Source organism: Gopherus evgoodei, unplaced genomic scaffold (assembly GCF_007399415.2).
Source record: "Gopherus evgoodei ecotype Sinaloan lineage unplaced genomic scaffold, rGopEvg1_v1.p scaffold_72_arrow_ctg1, whole genome shotgun sequence".
Lineage (NCBI taxonomy): Eukaryota > Metazoa > Chordata > Testudines > Testudinidae > Gopherus > Gopherus evgoodei.
Genome location: NW_022060093.1, coordinates 126,050 through 144,243, shown reverse-complemented (window position 1 = coordinate 144,243; position 18,194 = coordinate 126,050). Strand labels below are relative to the sequence as shown.

General features: G+C 55.3%; 1 non-coding gene across 1 annotated transcript; it reads right to left on the bottom strand.

Moving 5' to 3' along the window:
* Positions 1 to 8,391: 8,391 nt before the first annotated feature.
* TRNAQ-CUG lies at positions 8,392 to 8,463 on the bottom strand. Its single transcript has one exon. It is a non-coding gene; the product is annotated as a tRNA-Gln (tRNA).
* Between the last annotated feature and the right edge of the window lie 9,731 nt (positions 8,464 to 18,194).

Genomic DNA, 18,194 nt, shown 5'->3' with positions numbered 1-18,194 from the left:
CTCAGGCTCTGCTCCCATCCCTTACGTCTCCAATCCCCTGATGGGGAACCCAATCATGAAAATCATCTTCTGGCTGGGGACCAGACTCTCAGGGATGCCTGGCTGCTGCTCCAGCTGCTCCCAGATCCTTTTGTATCCCCATCTGGGTCAGGAATCTGCTCCTCAGACGTGTCCTTCTCCTCCCACTCCTGATTAACTGTGCCTTGGTGAGCTTCCCCATGCATAACCCTCTCTTTGTACACAGGATCACAATGTCCTTCTCAAGGAGCTGGTGATAGGCCATAACTTCACCGTTCCCAAGTGGCTCTGGACTCACAGGCCTGTGTGCTCTTGGCTCCCCCATGGTTTCCAGGAAGAACCCCTGTTGTGCCAGCCCTTCTCATGGTCACCACCTCTTTGCCTCTTTGCCAGCGGGGGTGGGGCACTGGCTTCCCTGTCTAGCTGGGTCGAGCTGCAGACTCCTCCGCCCCTGGCACTGCTCCTGCCATCCCCAGGGGAACCCTGCTACTGCAAAAATCCTCTCTCCCAGGGTCGAGCAGCAAGCTCCTCCACCCCTGAGACTGCTCACTGCAGTCCTCAGGGGACCCTGTTACTCCAACAGTCCTTCTCGTTGGTCACACGCTCCCAGAGGTTAACCGCTTCCTCAAACCGTTCCTCTCTGAGCCTTTAGCACACCTGGTCCTCATTATCCCCCCTTTATTTTACTGCTCACTTACTGCAAGCAGCGCCATTCACGGGGTGCAGTACATCCCACCTCTGCCAACAGTTGTCATGCAGTCCCCAGGCGATGCTCTGGAACTGCTCCCCACAAAGCCAGTCAGGACTTTGAGGAGTCTCCTCTTCCTTGGAGCAGATGTTTCTAGGGCAAGAAGCTCACACGTCTTCACCTCCTGTGTCTCTCCTTGGAGCATTCAGCATCCTCTGACCTTCCGTGTGCTTCCCATAGCGAGTCCACCCAGGCAAGGTCAATTTTGGGGGGTATCAAGGTTCTTTTCCCACTTTGAACTTTAGCGTCCATAAAGTGGGGACCTGCATGATCACTTTTAATCTCAATTACCAGCTTAAATTTGGTACGCTGCCACCAGCCAAAAATATAGTATTTGGCACACTTCCTGTTCCCGCAAAACCTTCCCTGGGGAACCCAAGACCCAAACCCCTTGGATCTGAACACAAGGAGAAATTAGCCTTCTCCCCCCTCTTTTTCCCCCCAGACTTTCCCCTCCCTGAGTTACCCTGAGAGGCTACGCTGATCCAAACTCCTTGGATCTTAAAACAAAGAGGAATTAACCTCCCCCCCGTCCTTTTCCCCCCACCAATCTCTGGTGCGTTCAGACCCAATCCCCTTGAGTCTTTAAACAAGGAAAAAAAGAATCATGTTCTTAAAAAAGAAAGCTTTTAATTAAAGAAAGAAAAGGTAAAAATTATCTCTGTAAAATCAGGATGGAAAATGTTTTACAGGGTATTCAGATTTATATAGCCCAGAGGGAGCTCCCCCGCCCTCTTAACCTGAGATTCAAAGTTACAGCAAACAGAGGAAAAAATCCTTCCAGCAAAAGACACATTTACAAGTTAAGAAAACAAACATAAGACTAATCCACGTTTCCTGGCTATACTTACTACTTTGAAACATGAGAGACTGATTCAGAAAGATTGGAGAAAACCTGGTTGCACGTCTGGTCCCTCTTAGCCCCAAGAGCGAACAAAGAACAAAACAAACAGCACAACAAAGACTTCCCTCCACCAAGATTTGAAAGTATCTTGTCCCCCAATTGGTCCCCTGGTCAGGTGTCAGCCAGGTTCACTGAGCTTCTTCCCTTTACAGGTAAAAGAGACATTAACCCTTAACCATCTGTTTATGACAGGAGGGAAGCCAGCACCCCACCCACGCTGGAACTGCCACTCCCCAGGCCCCTCGCAGAGCTGGGAAGGGAAGCGAGCACCCTGCCCCCGCTGGAACTTCCTCTCTCCTGTCCCCTCCCAGAATTGGGTCGGGAACACAGCGCCCCACCCCCGCTCGAATGGCCACACCCCTGTCCCCTCCCAGAGCTGGCGAGGGAATCCAGTGCCCAGGCCCCACTCGAACGGCCACTGTCCAGTCCCCTCCCAGAGCTGGGGAGGGAAACCAGCGCCCCTCCCCTGCTCAAACCTCCACTCCCCAGACCTATTTCAGAGCTGCGGGGGAAGCCAGCGCCTTGACCCCACTGGAACCGCCACTCCCCAGGCTCATCTGAGAGATGGCGAGGGATGCCAAAGCCCCTCCCCTGCTCGAACCGTCATTCCTCACACCCCTCCCAGAGCTGGGGAGGAAACCCAGCGCCCCACCCCAGCAGGAACGCCGCTCCCCAGTCCTATTGCAGAGCTGGGGAGGGAAGGCAGCGCCCCACCCCTGCTGGAACAGCAGCTCACCACTCACCTTGCAAAACTGGGAGGGAACCTAGCGCCCCACCCCCGCTGGAATGGCAGCCCCACAGTCCACGGGCAGAGCTGGGGAGATACACAGCACCCCGCCCCCGCAGGAACGGCCAGTACCCACTCCCCCGCAGAGCTGGGGAGGGAAGGCAGAGCCCTACCCCCGCAGGAACGGCCGCTCCCCAGTTCCCTCGCAGAGTTGGGGAGCGAAAACAGCTCCCCACTCCCAATGAAATGGTGGCCCCACAATCCCCTCGCAGAGCTGGGGAGGGAGCCCAGCTCCCCGCCCCCACAGGAATGGTCTCTCCCCAGTCCCCTCACAGAGCTGAGGGAGCTCCCCACCCCCTGTGATGATGCGGATCTGGTGGGACCCAACTGAGAGTGCCAATTCAGGACCAATTGCTTAAATAGGGCAGTTACAGCCCTAGGCTGGGGTTTTCCCACCTCTAAGGCAAATCAAACCAGTCAAAGAGGACTTTGGTTTCACCCCACTGGCTAACCACAAGTCGCACAAGCAATTTCCTTAGACACTCCAGTCTCCCAGTATCACCACCAGTGCCACCCGTCCTGGTGATGAATGGTTATGGAAACCAACACCCCAGTAAAAGAAGAAGGTTCTCTCGATCCAAAAGGATCATGCCCCAGACCCAGGTCAATATACACATCAGATATTACCCACAAATCACGCTGTTGCCAGTCCTTTAGAATCTAAAATCTAAAGGTTTATTCATAAAAGGAAAAAGATAGAGATGAGAGCTAGAATTGGTTAAATGGAATTAATTACATACAGTGATGGCAAAGTTCTTAGATCAGGCTTGCAGCAGTGATGGAGTAAACTGCAGGTTTAAATCAAGTCTCTGGAGAACATCCACCGCTGGGATGGGTCATCAGTCCCTTGTGTAGAGCTTCAGCTTGTAGCAAAGTCCCTCCGGAGGTAAGAAGAAGGATTGAAGACAAGATGGAGACGAGGCATCAGCCTTATATAGGCTTTTCCAGGTGTAAGAACACTTCTTTGTTCTTACTGTGGAAAATTACAGCAAAATGGAGTTTGCAGTCACATGGGCCAGTTTCTGAATCACAAGGCATATCTGCCTCCTCTCAATGGGTTAATTGTGTAGCTGATGGTCCTTAATGGACCATCAAGCAGGCTAAGCAGAGCTAACATCCACTTGTCTGGGATCTCTCCCAGTAACACAGCACAAGTTTGAAAGATGTATAGTATACAACCAATATTCATAACTTCAGCTACTTAATGATATAGACATACGGACAGCATAATCATAACCAGCAACCCAGAACCTGGTCTTAGACACCTTATATGACCCCCTTTACATAAGATTTGGTGCCATTAAAGGACCTTGGTTGCAAACCATGTTCTATATAGTCGGAGTTTATATCAATAACGTCACACCCCCGCAGGAACGGATGCTCCCCAGTCCCCTCACAGATGTAGGAAGGAAAGGCAGCACCCCGCCCCCACAGAAATGGCCGTTCCCTAGTCCCCTCGCAAAGCTGGGAAGGGAAAGCAGCTCCCTGCCACTGCTGGAATGGCGGCCCCACAGTCCCCTCGCAAAGCTGGAGGGTAACCCAGAGCCCCATCCCCACTGGAACGGCCGTTCCCCATCCCCTGGCAGAGCTGGGGAGGGAACCTAGCACCCCGCCCCCTCAGGAACGGCCGCTGCCCAGTCCCCTTGGAGAGGTGGGGAGAGAAGGCAGCGCCCCGCCCCCGCAGGAATGGCCGCTCCCCATTTCCCTCAAAGAGCTGGGGAGGGAACCCAGAGCCCTGCCCCCGCTGGAACAGCCTCTCCCCAGTCCCCTTGCAGATCTCGGAAGGGAACGCAGTGCATGCCCCCGCGGGAGCGGCAGCCCCACAGACCACTCACAGAGCTGGGTAGGGAAGGCAGCACCCTGCCCCCGCAGGAACCGCCACTTCTCATTCACCTCGCAGAACTGGGAAGGGAACCCAGCGCCCCACCCCTGCTTGAACAGCCACTTCCCAGTCCCCTCGCAGAGCTGGGGAGGGAACCCAGCACCCCGCCCCTGCTGGAACGGCTGCTCCTGTCAGAGTGAAACTCAGGACTCACAGTTTGTCAGACCACTATGTTTTATTAGCACAGCGCTCTGCTAATAACACCCAGATATTGTGAGCTCTATGCAAGACACAAACTATTTTATTTATACAGATAAAAGAGCAGGAATTAGACAAAGGGACAAAGAAAGCAAAACAGTAAAATTCACCTGGGGCAAAGCATGCATATCCTACTTCCTTATTAACTCTTATAGATCTAAGGCTAATACTTCACCAATTGCCCTTGAATGGTGCAATTGTTCTATGTTAATATCTGTATTCCTGACACCTGGATTGCAGCATTCCAACAGTTTTGCTTAAAGGTACAGACAGCATTTCTTTAATCCTTTCTATTTTCACAATATAATTTATTCTACTTTCACAGAAACATGCTCTGTGCATTACCCAGATTGGTGGGAAACACACTCTGTGCATTACCGTGACTGGTCCCTGGGTGTCACTGCTCGTAGAGGGCAGACACATGCTGTGCAGTACGCCACCTGGCCAGTGGGTGTCACTGCTGTATCAAGGGAAACACCTTCCGTGTATTACCCTCAATGACCACGAGGTGCCACTGCTGCTAGAAGGGAAACATAATCTGTGTGTTAGCCTCATTGGCCGCGTGGTGTCACTGCTGCGCCAAGCAAAACACCTTCTGTGCATTACTCTGACTGCCCACTGGGTTTCACTGCTGCTCCAAGGGAGACAGAAGAACGGCCAGACTGGTTCAAACCCAAAGTCCATCTAGCCCAGTATCCTCCTGTCCTCTGACAGTGGCCAGTGCCAGGTTCCCCAGAGGGAATGAACAGAGCAGTGAATCATCAAGTGATCCATCCCCTATTGCCCATTCCCAGCTTCTGGCAAACAGAGGCTACAGGCAGCATCCCTGCCCACCCTGGCTAATAGCCGTTGATGGATCTATCCTCTGTTAATTTATCTAGTTCTTTTCTGAACCCTGTTATAGTCTTGGCCTTCACAACATCCTCTTGCAAGGAGTTCCACAAGTTAACTATGCAACTGCTCTGAGTTTACCCCCCCCCCCGGCCAGGTTGTATATGGAAAAGAGGATGAGGATGAGGAGAGCCATGATGTGTCTGTCAGTAGCTGGTGCCTCAGTTTCCTCTAGGCAGCAGTGCTGCAGGCTCCTTTGGTCTGTGCCCATACAACTGTGTCTGGGGAAGGGGGAGTAGAGGTTTATTCTTCCCAGCCCCACGCCCCACACCCAGCAGCTGGGGAATCCAGGCCAAATGTAACCCTGGTATCTGGGCCGGGATTAGCCTGGGCTGGGGTAGGGCTAGGGAGGAATTGGGAGGGAGACAGACACACCTGGTGTGAGGGAAGATCCTCCCATTCCCTGCCAACCCCCTTCACTCCTTGCAGCACAGCACCCCCTAGCGTTTCTTTCTCTGTCATGGGAGCTGTCTGCTGCCTGCTTCTCCTTTAGCATGGTCTCTCCCCATCCTGGGGCACTGGCATTGCCCATCCTGTGCAAACAGGCAGGCACCAGTGTGTCTCATGGCTCTGCCCTGCAATTGTGGTGGCAGCTGTTGGATGGAGCCATATCAAAATATGGGAGTGGGCAAGGCTGCGGACCAGGACTCCTGGGTTCTCCCCTCACATGTGGGAGGGGAGTGGAGGTTAAGGGGGGAGATGAGGGGAGGGGCAGGGCTGGGATCCAGGGCTACTGCTTTTTCTGGTTTTCTCCACCTCCTGCAGCTGCCTCGGTCCTTTCAGTGCGTTTCTTGTTCCAAACTCATTTGCTGACTTGTGTAACTCACCCCAGAGGTGGCTGCATCTCAGTGTTGGGTGAGGCACCCTTGGCTGCATCACCTCCTAACCGCGTCTCTCTCCCCCTTCGAGTGACCCTGCAGCACTCAGCAAACATCCACAAGATCATGGGGCACTTTGAGCACTGGGCAGGCAGGGGTCAGGTGCCCAGCCCTCCCTCCAGAGAATGGGACCCAGCACCCCCTACTTTTTACAGGGATTAAAAAGGGGCAAAGGGGGGGCAAATCAGAGGAGGAGGTGGCCAGGGTCTGAGCAGGGGGTGAAAATTGACTGGTCGGGGGGTCAAGCAGCTGGAGGCAGAGTTAGGAGAGGGACTGAAGGGCAAAGTCAGGGAGGGGGGGAGGAGCCGGAGTTAAGCCCAGAGGGAGGCGCTGCCAGAGGGTTAAACCCCGGCACAGGCAGGGGCAGAGGGGTAACAGTTATCCCAGTGGGCTGAGACTCCAGTGTTTGCAAACATGGGTGGGGGGAGCAGAGGGCTTTTTTATTTCCCCTCTCACAGGCAGCACCTCTCAGCATGAGCTTCCCAGGGCTGGGCTCTTAAAGGCACAGGCATCCCACTGCCTAGACACTGCAGCTCCTCTCTGATGTAACCTACTGAGGTGCTGCAGTAGGAGACTCAATTCAGTGAAACTGGGCATTCCCTATACGCCCCCCAGACAGGGGGCTGTGCACCCCCTTCTCCGAATTTGCCCAACACCACCTCCCTCAGTGGTCAGGTAGTTACATGCAGCGTTGCCAATGTTGTCATTGGTTGCAAATTTGAATGGAAATTGAAACGTTAACAAACACTTTAAAAGCAGATACAACGTATGAAAACTACTTGTACCTGAGAAAGTAAAATAGGTTTGGAAAGTCTGGACAGAGCCGGGTTTCCTCACCCAGCTGTTGTGTTTGCTGACAATGTGCATGCATTGGCTTCGGCAGTGTTAGCCAACCTTAGAATTTCAAATGATGATTTGTAAGCGAGGTGTGAATGAGCTCTCCCTCTGGCAGCTAGTGATGACCAGGGTTGGGAGGAGGCTTTGGGACCAGACTGTATTTACATGAACTCACCTACTCTGCCGAAGTATCCAGCGGACAGAGCTGGGCTGCCTCTGCTCTAGGTGCCCGGAGGAGGGAAGGTGTGTGGGGCTCCAGCCTGGGACTCTTCCTCCCTCCTGCCAAGCCCTGACTATTAATCCCAGCCCTGGCACTCCTTTCTTCAAGCACCATGTGGGCCAGAGGAAAAGTGTGATAGGAAGCACAAGGGCCAAGCTTGTGAACATCAGGTGCAGCAGCAAGAATCCCAACTATCAGGGTAGCAAGTTCTAGAGCCCTAACCCATTGTGGCCATCCCAGCCAAAGACCTGGCTCTAGGAGGTGTGAGTCACCCAGCAGGAGGGGAAAGATTCACTCTTACACAGCTGGAGACAGGGAAGTTGAGCTCTGGGGCTTTACCACAAGCACTGGTGGCAAGCTTGTAGAAATTTTGGTGGTGCCCAGAACCCACCCCCCAACTCCGCCCCCCAAACTCCACCCCCACCTGCCTAAGGCTCTGGGAGGGGGCTTGGGGGGGAGGTCTGGGCTTCAGATCCTGGGCTGGGGGTTAGGGTGCAGGATGCAGGCTTTGGGATAGAGTTTGAGTGCTGGGTGCAGGCTCCAGCCTGGTGTTGTAGGAAGGGGTGAGAGATGCAGACTCTGGTAGGGAATTTCGGGATAGGAGGGAGTGCAGAGCTGAGGGGCTGAGGATGAAGGGTTCATGATGCAGGAGGGGGCTCAGGACTGGGACAGAGGATCAGGGTGCAGAGAGATGGGGCTAAGGATGAGGGAGCTCAGGGCAGCCAGCCTTGCAATTACTGGAGGGTGGGCACTAGGATCCTGCAGCAGCAAACAGCTCTTCTGCCCAATATCCCTCTACTCCAGCAGCAGGAACAGGCAGGGGACAGGCCCATGCTGCTTTTTGTCAGGCAGGGACACAGTGTGCCAGGGGGGACATGCAGGAGGAGGGGTGGCAGGCAGGGGCCAGGGCCAGGGGAAAAGACCCATTTCCAAATATTGTTGGAGCAGGGCCCCCAGCCCTGAATATTCCTGGAGCCCGAGCACCACAAATGTATATAACCTGCCGCCTATGACCACAAGCCAACACAAGATCCCACTGAGATTTGAACTCAGATTACAGGATTCAGAGTCCTGAGTGCTGCCCATTACACCATGGGACCAGCCTAGGATGCTGTTTCTGCACATCGGTGACCCTCATGGGGCTGGCTTGTGTAAGGGGGCTCTTGGCCCTTTACTAAAACTTAGTGTGTGTGTGTGTGGGGGGGTTGGTTGGCTAGTTCCCAGCACCAATAGAAGGGGGAAGGATCAATGGGAAATCAGGACCCTGAGACTGACAGTCCCCAGGGACAATGGGGAGAGGCCAAAGCTCCAAGTTAGCTGCACTGACAGGCCAGGCAGTGTAATGAGGGAGTCACCAGGCCAGGGGGTCCTATCCTCCATGTGAGCTGGAACTGCCTGGGCGAGAGTGGGGCAGAGCTAAGGAGAGAGCAGGAGCCCGAGAGAGCCGGGGAGCAGAGCTGTGCAGGTGTAGTGCCAGAAACTGCTGCATGTAGGAATTTGCAACCTGTAGCAGTTACTGATACCTGAGGTTGTTCTTATTTGCTGACTTGTCCTAATTGGCTAAAACTTGACAGTGGTTTCTCTAGCAAAGGCCAGTCCCTGGCCCCTTGGTCCAGACATCCTCCTTCATATCAGGCTAGGGTGACCAGATGTCAAAGATGAAATATTGGGATGTGGGGGGCGGAGCAAAAAAAATAAGCCGGAGGGCCCCCCCTGCCACCAAGCGGAAGTGGTACAACCCCATCTCCAACCAATTCTCGGCTCCAACCTCTGCTACACCCCCAGCTCCTCCATCCTCTCACTCCTGGGCCCAGCTTGGGCTCCGAGCTCTGCAGCCGAGCCATGATCCGGGCCCCTCCTGCAGCTGCCGGGCAAGGGGTGAATCAGGCAGCTCCTGGTAGGAGTGTGTCCACCCCACTTGTGTCTCCGCCCCCCGCCCTCCTGGGCCCTGCCTGCTCCATGCTGCCCCCAGTCCCATTGCGCTGCCCCGCAGGCTACAGGGCTGGAGCAGCTTCCGCGCTGCGCTCCCGGCCATGGCCATGGCCAGTGTGCAAACCTGCAGGGGAGGGGCGCTGCCTTCCCTCTCCAGGACTGCAAGGGGAATGTGAAGCTGCCGTTCCTGCGGGGGTGGGGCGCTGGGGGCTCTCCCAGCTCTGCAGGGGGAGTGGGGAGTGGTTGTTCCTGCGGGGACAGGCCGCTGCTTTACTCCCCACCTCTGCCAGGAGATTGGGGAGCGGCTGTTCCAACGGGGGTGGAGCCCTGCCTTCCCTCCCCAGGTCTGCGAGGGGAATTGGGAGCAGCCGTTCCTGCTGGAGTAAGGCGCTGCCATCTCTCCCTAGCTCTGCCAGAGGACTGGGCAGCGGCAGTATTAGCGAGGGCAGGGCGCTTGGTTGTCTCCCCGGCTCTGCCAGGTAACTGGGGAGCAGCCATTCCTGCGGGGGTGGGGCACTGTGTTCCCTACCCAGCTCTTCGAGGCGACAGGGGAGCGGCCGTTCCTGCGGAGGCAGGGTGCTACCTCCCCTCCCGAGCTCTGAGAGGGGACTGGGACACAGTCTTTCCTGCGGGGGCGGGGTGCTAGGTTCCCTTCCCAGCTCCGCCAGGGGACTAAGGAGTGGCCGTTCATGCGGGCGCGGGGCTTCCCTCCCCAGCTCTGGGAGGGGAGCAGGGAGTGGTGGTTCGAGCGGGGGAGGGGCGTTGCCTTCCCTCCCCAGCTCTGGCAGGGGCCTGGGGAGTGGCGGTTCCAGCAAGGGCGGGGCGCTAGCTTTGCTCCCCAGCTTTGGATGGGGACTGGGGAGTGGCCGTTCAAGTGAGGACGGTGCACTGGCCTCCCTCCCCAGCCCTGGGAGAGGTGTGGGGTGTGGCCGCTCGAGCGGAGGCAGGGCTCTGGCTTCCCTCCCCAGCTGTGGGAGGGGCCTGGGGGGTGGCGGTTCGAGTGGGGGCAGGCAGCGAGCTCCTTGCTTTAGTCAGCCTCAGAGCCAGCATGAGCCCCCTCTCCGGTGTGCAGGGGGGGTGGGGAGCATCTCTCCCTCCCACTCAGCCCCGGGGGCTGGTTACAGGTAGGCAGATATCCAGAGCCCAGCAGCCTCTCCCCCCTGCCAGCCACGTCATTTGCATTTTCACAGATCATTTCCATCTTACCCAATTGGTTCCCTGGATTTGAATTCAAATCCTTGATCGTTACAGGAGCAGGGCCTGGATCCTGTCCCAAAGAGAGACAGTCACCTACCAACAGGGCCTTCCAGCCAATATCCTGGAGAACCCCAACGACCAGCCAGCCAGATCCCTCCTGGGTCTGCACACGGATCCAGGCCATATGCAGGACGGGGGGCTTCATCCTGGGGACCTTCACCCAGGTCCCACAGCCCCTCAGCATCTGTGGCTGCACCACCACAGTTCTCTCTGTCCCAGGGTCTTGCCACCCCATGCATGTTTCCCCACTGACCCTTGGGCAGCCACCTATGTCTCTCTGCTCCACTAACCCCAGTCCATGGTGCTGCTGCTTCTCCTGCAGCTTTTCCTCAGGCTCTTGCTCTCTCTCACAGTCCTCTTGCACTCTCAGGCTCTGCTCCCATCCCATACGTCTTCGATCCCCTGATAGGGAACCCGATCATGAAAACCATCATCTGTTTGGAGACCAGACTCTCGGGGAAGTCTGGCTGCTGCTCCAGCTGCTCCCAGCTACTTTTGTAGCCCCACCTGGATAAGGAATCTGCTCCTCAGACGTGTCCTTCTCTTCCCACTCATGATTAACTGTGCCTTGGTGCACTTCCCCGTGCATAACCCTCTTTGTACACAGGATCACAATGTCCTTCTCAAGGAGATGGTGATAGGCCATCACTTCACCATTCCCAAGTGGCTCTGGACTGACAGGCCTGTGTGCTCTTGGCTCCCCCATGGTTTCCAGGAAAAACCCCTGGTGTGGCAGCCCCTTCTCGTGGTCACCACCTCTTTGACAGGGTCGAGCTGCCATCTCCAGAGGAACCTGCTACTGCAAAAATCCTCTCTCCCAGGGCAAGCGGCAAGCTCCTCCGCCCCGAGACTGCTGGCTGCAGTCCTCAGGGGAACCCTGTTACTCCAACAGTCCTTCTCGCTGGTCACACACTCCCAGAGGTTAACCGCTCCCTGAAACTGTCCCTCTCTGAGCCTTCAGCACGCCTGGTTCCCATTATCCCTCCTTTGTTTTACTGCTCCCCAGTCACTTACTTGAAGCAGCGCCATTCACGGGCTGCAGTATATCCCACCTCTGCCACCAGTTGTCATGGAGACCATGGGCGATGCTCTGGAACTGCTGCCCACAAAACCAGTCAGGACTTTGAGGAGCCTCCTCTCCCTTGGAGCAGAAGTTTTTAGGGCAAGAGGCTCAAAAGTCTTTGCCTCCTGGGTCTCTCCTTGGAGCATTCAGCATCCTCTGACCCTCCATGCGCTTCCCACAGCGAGTCTGCCCAGGCAGGGTCCATTCTGGCGGGGTATCAAGGTTTTTTCCCCACTTTACAATTTAACGTCCAAAAAGTGGGGACCTTCATGATCACTTTTAATCTTTATTACCAGCTTAAATTTGGTATGCTGCCGCCAGCCAAAAATATAGTGTTTGGCACACTTCCTGTTCCCTCAAAACCTTCCCTGGGGAATCCAAGACTCAAACCCCTTGGATCTGAACACAAGGAGAAATTAGCCTTCCCTCCCCTCTTTTTCCTCCGAGACTTTCCCCTCGCTGGGTTACCCTGAGAGGCTACACTGATCCAAACTCCTTGGATCTTAAAACAAAGAGGAATTAACCTCCCCCCCCCCGTCCTTTACACCCCATCAATCTCTGGTGCGTTCAGACCCAATCCACTTGGGTCTTAAAACAAGGAAAAAAATCAATCAGGTTCTTAAAATAGAAAGCTTTTAATTAAAGAAAGAAAAGGTAAAAATTATCTCTTTTAAATCAGGATGGAAAATGTTTTACAGGGTATTCAGATTTATATAGCCTAGAGGGACCTCCCCGCCTCGCTTAGCCTGAGATTCAAAGTTACAGCAAACAGAGGTAAAAATCCTTCCAGCAAAAGACACATTTACAAGTAAAGAAAACAAACATAAGATTGATCCACGTTTCCTGGCTATACCTACTACTTTGAAACATGAAAGGCTGATTCAGAAAGATTGGAGAAAACCTGGTTGCACGTCTGGTCCCTCTTAGCCCCAAGAGCGAACAAAGAACAAAACAAACAGCACAACAAAGACTTCCCTCCACCAAGATTTGATAGTATCTTCTCCACAAATTGGTCCTCTGGTCAGGTGTCAGCCAGGTTCACTGAGCTTCTTAACCCTTTACAGGTAAAAGAGACATTAACCCTTAACCATCTGTTTATGACAGGAGGGAAGCCAGCGCTCCCCCCCCCTCCCCCTGCGCTGGAACCACCACTCCCCAGGCCCATCCCAGAGCTGGGAACAGAAGTCTGTGCCGTTCCCCCGCTGGAACTGCCCCTCCCCTGTATCCTCCCAGAGTTGGGTCGGGAACCCAGCGCCCCTCCCCCTCTCGAACGGCCACTCCCCTGTCCCCTCCCAGAGCTGGTGAGGGAATACAGCACCCCACCCCCTCTGGAACGGCCACTCCCGAGTCCACGGCTGCAGCTAAGGAGGGAAGGGAGCGCCCCACCCCCGCAGGAACGGCCGCTACCTAGTACCCTTACAGAGCTGGGGAGGGAACCTAGAGCACAGACTCCGCAGGAAAGACCACTCCCCAGTCTCCTCACAGAGCTGGGGAGAGAACACAGCCCCCCGCCCCTGCAGGAATGGCCACTTCCCAGTCCCCTGGCAGAGCTGGGGAGGGAAGAAAGCGCCCCACGCCCGCATGAACGTCCGCTCCCCAGTGGCCTTGCAGGTCTGCGGAGGGAAGGCAGCGCCCCTCCCCCGCTGGAACGGCCGCTCCCCAGTCCCCTCACAGAGCTGGGACAAGAACCCAGGGCCCTGCCCCCTCTGGAACGGCAGATCCCCAGTCCCCTCGCAGAACCTGGGAGGGAAGGCAGCATCGGGCCACCCTAGGAATGGCTGCTCCCTAGTCGCTTCACAGAGCTGGGAAGAAAACCCATCGCCCCGCCCCCGCAGGATCATCCGCTGCCCAGACCCCTTGCTGAGCTGGGAATGGATACCAGCGCCCCACCCCCACTGGAATGAACGCTCCCCAGTCCCCTAGCAGAGCTGGGGAGGGAAGGCAGTGCCCTGCCCCCGCTTGAACGTCCACTCCTGTCAAAGTTAGACTCAGGACTCACAGGGTATGGCTACACTTGAAATTTCAAAGTGCTGCCACGTGTGGTCAGAACTCTCCCAGCGCTGCACGTAAACCACATCCTCTACAGGTGTAACTTGCAGCGCTGGAAGCGGCGCTCCCAGCGCTGCGGCACTGATTACACTGAGGCTTTACAGCGCTGTATCTTGCAGCGCTCAGACGGGTGTTTTTTCATACCCCTGAGAGTGAAAGTTGCAGCGCTGTAAAGTGCCAGTGTAGCCAAGGCCACAGTTTGTCAGACCACTCTGTTTTATTAGCACAGCTCTCTGCTAATAACATCCAGATAATGTGAGCACCATGCAAGACACAAGCTATCTTACTTATACAGATAAAAGAGCGAGAATTAGACAAAGGGACAAAGAAAGCAAAACAGTAAAATTCACCTGGGGCACAGCATGCATATCCTACTTCCTTACTAACTCTTATCCATCTAAGGCTAATACTTCACCAATTGCCCTTAAACGGTGCAATTGTTCTATGTTAATGTCTGTATTCCTGACACCTGGATTGCAGCATTCCAACAGTTTTGCTTAAAGGTACAGACAGCATTTCTTTAATCCTTTCTATTTTCACAATATAATTCATTCTACTTTCACACAATCAAATGAGGGAGTCCCATCTTCTGTGTGAGCTGCAACTGTCTGGGCCAGAGTGGGGTGGAGCTAAGGAGAGAGCAGGATCCTATGAAGAGTCAGGGAGCAGAGCTGCACGGATGTAGTGCCAGAAACTGCTACATGTAGGAATTTGCAACCTGTAGCAGTTACTGATACCTAAGGTTGTTTTTATTTGCTGACTTGTCCTAATTGGCTAAAACTTCACAGTGGTTTCTCTAGCAAAGACCAGTCCCTGTCCCTTTGGTCCAGACATTCGCATTCACATCAGGCTTCAAGTTGAGAATCATTTCCCATTCCTGCTCTGTGGGAGGGGAGACTTTTAAACGTGCTCTCTGTGCAACTGCACATGGCTAAGCAAAGAGAACAAACCCCAAATCCCCCCCAGTGCTTTAGGAGCCAGGTTTGCTGTGGGAAATCTTCAAGCCTGGGCATTGTGATTATTGACCAGTTCATCGTGATTATTTATTCTGTGGTATTGAAGCTTTATTATACTCACGGCTGAGTGGTTAAGGTGTTAGAATTGATAAATCCAATAGTATTCCCCTCTGTAGGTTTGAATCCTGCTCACAACCTCTCACCCAGGCAATAACTTTATACAAACTGATGCTCTCAATTCTCTCCCCACCCCACGTAAATCCTGTTCTGCTCCTTTCATAGAGATGCCTGGGACACCACCTCACACTGTGTCCCTGAGGTGTCAGGCAAACTCTCAGCAGCTGAAGTCTCTGCCACTCACCTGGTGCCCCATAGATCAGCCATAGCCCTGGTTCTGCTCCTCTCTTTAGAGCATGAAAGGAGCCGAGTCAGTGAGTGCATGGGTGCTATGAGGCTGCAGAACCAACAGGGGGAAAAAAAAGGTGCTCAGCACCCACTGGCAGCCAGCTCTGCCCCTGCTTCGGGCCTTGTGGACAAGCTCCTGCCAGGACCGGCGCTAGGGTTTTGAGTGCCCTAGGCGGACGGCAATTTTGCCACCCCGTGCGATGGTCCAGCGGCTCTGGTGGAGCTGCCGCAGTGGTGCCTGCGGAGGGTCCGGTGCTCCGCGGCTCCGGTGGAGCTGTCGCAGTGGTGTCTGCGGGAGGTCCACTGGAGCCAGGCGAGCAGCCGACTGTCTGCAGGTATGACTGCGGCAGCTCCACAGGAGCTGCTTGCCGCCCCCTCTGGACACCCTGGGCTGCTGGCTGCCATGGCGGCGCCCTGACCCAGGGGACACCCTGGACTGCCGGTTGCCGCGGTGGCCCCCTGACCCAGGGTCAGGGGGCCTCCTCGGCAGCCGGCTGCCCGGGGTTTCCCTGGGCAAGGGGACACCCGCCCCTGGGCTGCCTGCTGCCGCGGCAGCGCCCTGACCCAGGGGACCCCCTGGGCTGCTGGCTACCGCGGCAGCGCACTGACCCAGGGGAGACCCTGGACTGCAGGCTACCGCGGCAGCGCCCTGACGCAGGGGAGACCCTGGACTGCCGGCTGCCGTGGAGGCGCCCAGACCCAGGAGACCCCCTGGGCTGCCGGCTGCCACGGTGGCGCCCTGACCTAGGGGACCCCCTGGGTTGCTGGCTACCGCGGCAGCGCCCTGACCCAGGGGAGACCCTGGAGTGCAGGCTACCGTGGCAGCGCCCTGACCCAGGGGACACCCTGGGCTGCCCGCTGCTGCCGGCACCTCAGACTCCCTCTCTGTCCCAGCAGCAGCGACTACTCAACAATTTAAAAAAAAATTGGGGGCACTTTTTGGCGCCCTCAAATCTCGGCACCCTAGACAACCGCCTAGTCCACCTAAATGGTTGCACCAGCCCTGGCTCCTGCTCTTCCCCTTCAGCACCTCCCCCTGCCAGTGGTCAGTTGTTCAGTGGGATGCAGGAAGAGGAGGGAGAGGAATGGAGCAGGAAGATGCAGGGCAGGAAGGGGTGGGACTTGGGGGAAGGGGTGGAGTGGGGAAGGGCAGAAAGGGGGGATTTGTCCCAGGTCCTGCACCCCTCTAGGGCCAGCCCTGAAGGGAAGCACTGACTATTACAGTGGCAATAAAACTGGCCAGCATTGCTGGGGAGACTGAAGATCAGCTCTCATCAGGTCTCTTCTCTCCCCTAAGGTGAGCCAGACACTGCTCTCTCCTGGCTCTCACTCTAGCAGCTGGACACTAAGGAGCCATTTCCCCACAGGAAGTGCATTGAGTGCCCCTGTGGTACTGGGGGGGCTGGTGCTGCTGCTGCCTGTGGGGCTAGCAGGGGGGTTGATGTCTGCACAGACTCTCAGCTGTCAGGCTGGAGGGGGCACTTGAGACCTTACCAGACTGGCTCAGTGAAGATGGGGGGTTGACAGACCAGTACAGACTTTCTCCAGAGCCCAGAGCAGCATTCACCCACGCAGCCAGGCAATGGGCATTTACCACAGCGTGGAGCCAAGGGGGAGGTGTCAGGTGCTGTTTCAGCTCCTCGAGGACAGGCCCTGTCAGCCAACAGACACTTCTTACTCACCACAGCTAAGGTTGTCTGGTTCCTCTCGTGGGAGAAGTATGGAGCAGCCATTTGTTTTCCGGTTTGTGCTCCTCTGTGATGTGAAAATTGGGGAGGGGAGGTAGAAGCCCCACTTCCCTTCTTAAATGACGTCCAGTGGGGGAAGCCAGGATAACAAGGTGGGGCAACAAGTGGTGGCCAGACTCTTACTGTCAGGGTCTAGTCTAGCTCATGGTCCAGCTCAACTTCCTCCCCGCATCACTGGCCCCCAGTCCCCTTCTACCACCAGGTCAACCCAGGAACTAAGGCAGGAATGGTGTGAGGAAACAAGTCAAGCTGAGCATGGCAGGCAAAAGCGAGTCTTATCTTCGTGGGCATTCACAATGACATCCTTTTTGTGTGCCATGGCCATGGCTGATAAAAACATCCCAGACAGAGAAGCAGCAGGCTAAAATAGCAGTCTGCAGATACCAAAGTGGCTCAGTTGAGCAAGCATTAGTGTGAAAATCAAAAGGTCCCTGGTTCAATCTTGGGCTTTAACTGCCCTTTTATCTTTCTTTGTGTGGAGGTGGCTTGTTTTCTGGGAACGCAGCAGCACCTTTACCTGAGGTGAATCCCTGATTTTGAGATCCCCAACAAGACAATGAAGCATGGACTTCTGCCCCAGTTGGCCCACCTGACCTTTTAAAATCAGAGATGGGAACTGTATTTCCCATGTGACTATTGGTTGACCCAATATGGTGGGAAGAGAGTGAGGCAGGGTGGCCCTCGGAGATGGTGCCAGAAGGGGCAGGGACTGGGGACAAAAGCTCCTCTCCATAGCTGAGTGAGGGCAGTACTGGGGAAGGGGCATCTGTAAAAGTGTCCACGTGGAACATGGCAGGGATTGGAGGGCCCAGGAGGAGATTGTAGGATGTTCAGTGACTTGGAGAAGCTGGACTTGGACATGGTGTGCATTAAGGAAATGCACATTAACAGCTTTAGGGTGGCTTGATGGGTAGAGGGTGATTGGAGGAAGGGTCTGTCTTTCTGGCCCTCCTGGCCAGGGAAGAATGATGAGGTTGGAGTCTTGTTCTTCACATTTGCAGTGCTCCATGGCACTTGTTACTGCTAGATTAATGTTTATGGTCCCCAGTTAAGGTGTGAAAGGAACTGGCTCCCTTCCTCTGGACTACAGAGTGTTTGGTGTAGGGGGTGGATTTTAATTGTGTCAGACGGCCTGAGGACCGCTGGTCCCATTTTCCCAACTGTCAGAGGAAACTCTTCTATGATGACCACTCCCTGGTGCAGGTTTCTAGTGAGGTCGGTTTAGAGGACATGTCTCTCCATAGTGGAACCAGTGGAGGGCAGGAGGTAGCCTCCAATTCCTCTGATCTGAGCTCATACCAGACACAGATGCAGTACACCTTTCTGCAGGGATAGGCCAGGAGTCACACTGATTTAGGTGAAAGAGAGCACGTCGACAGCTCAGTTGCCACCCTCTTCCTCTTGCCCAGGTTTAATAGTCA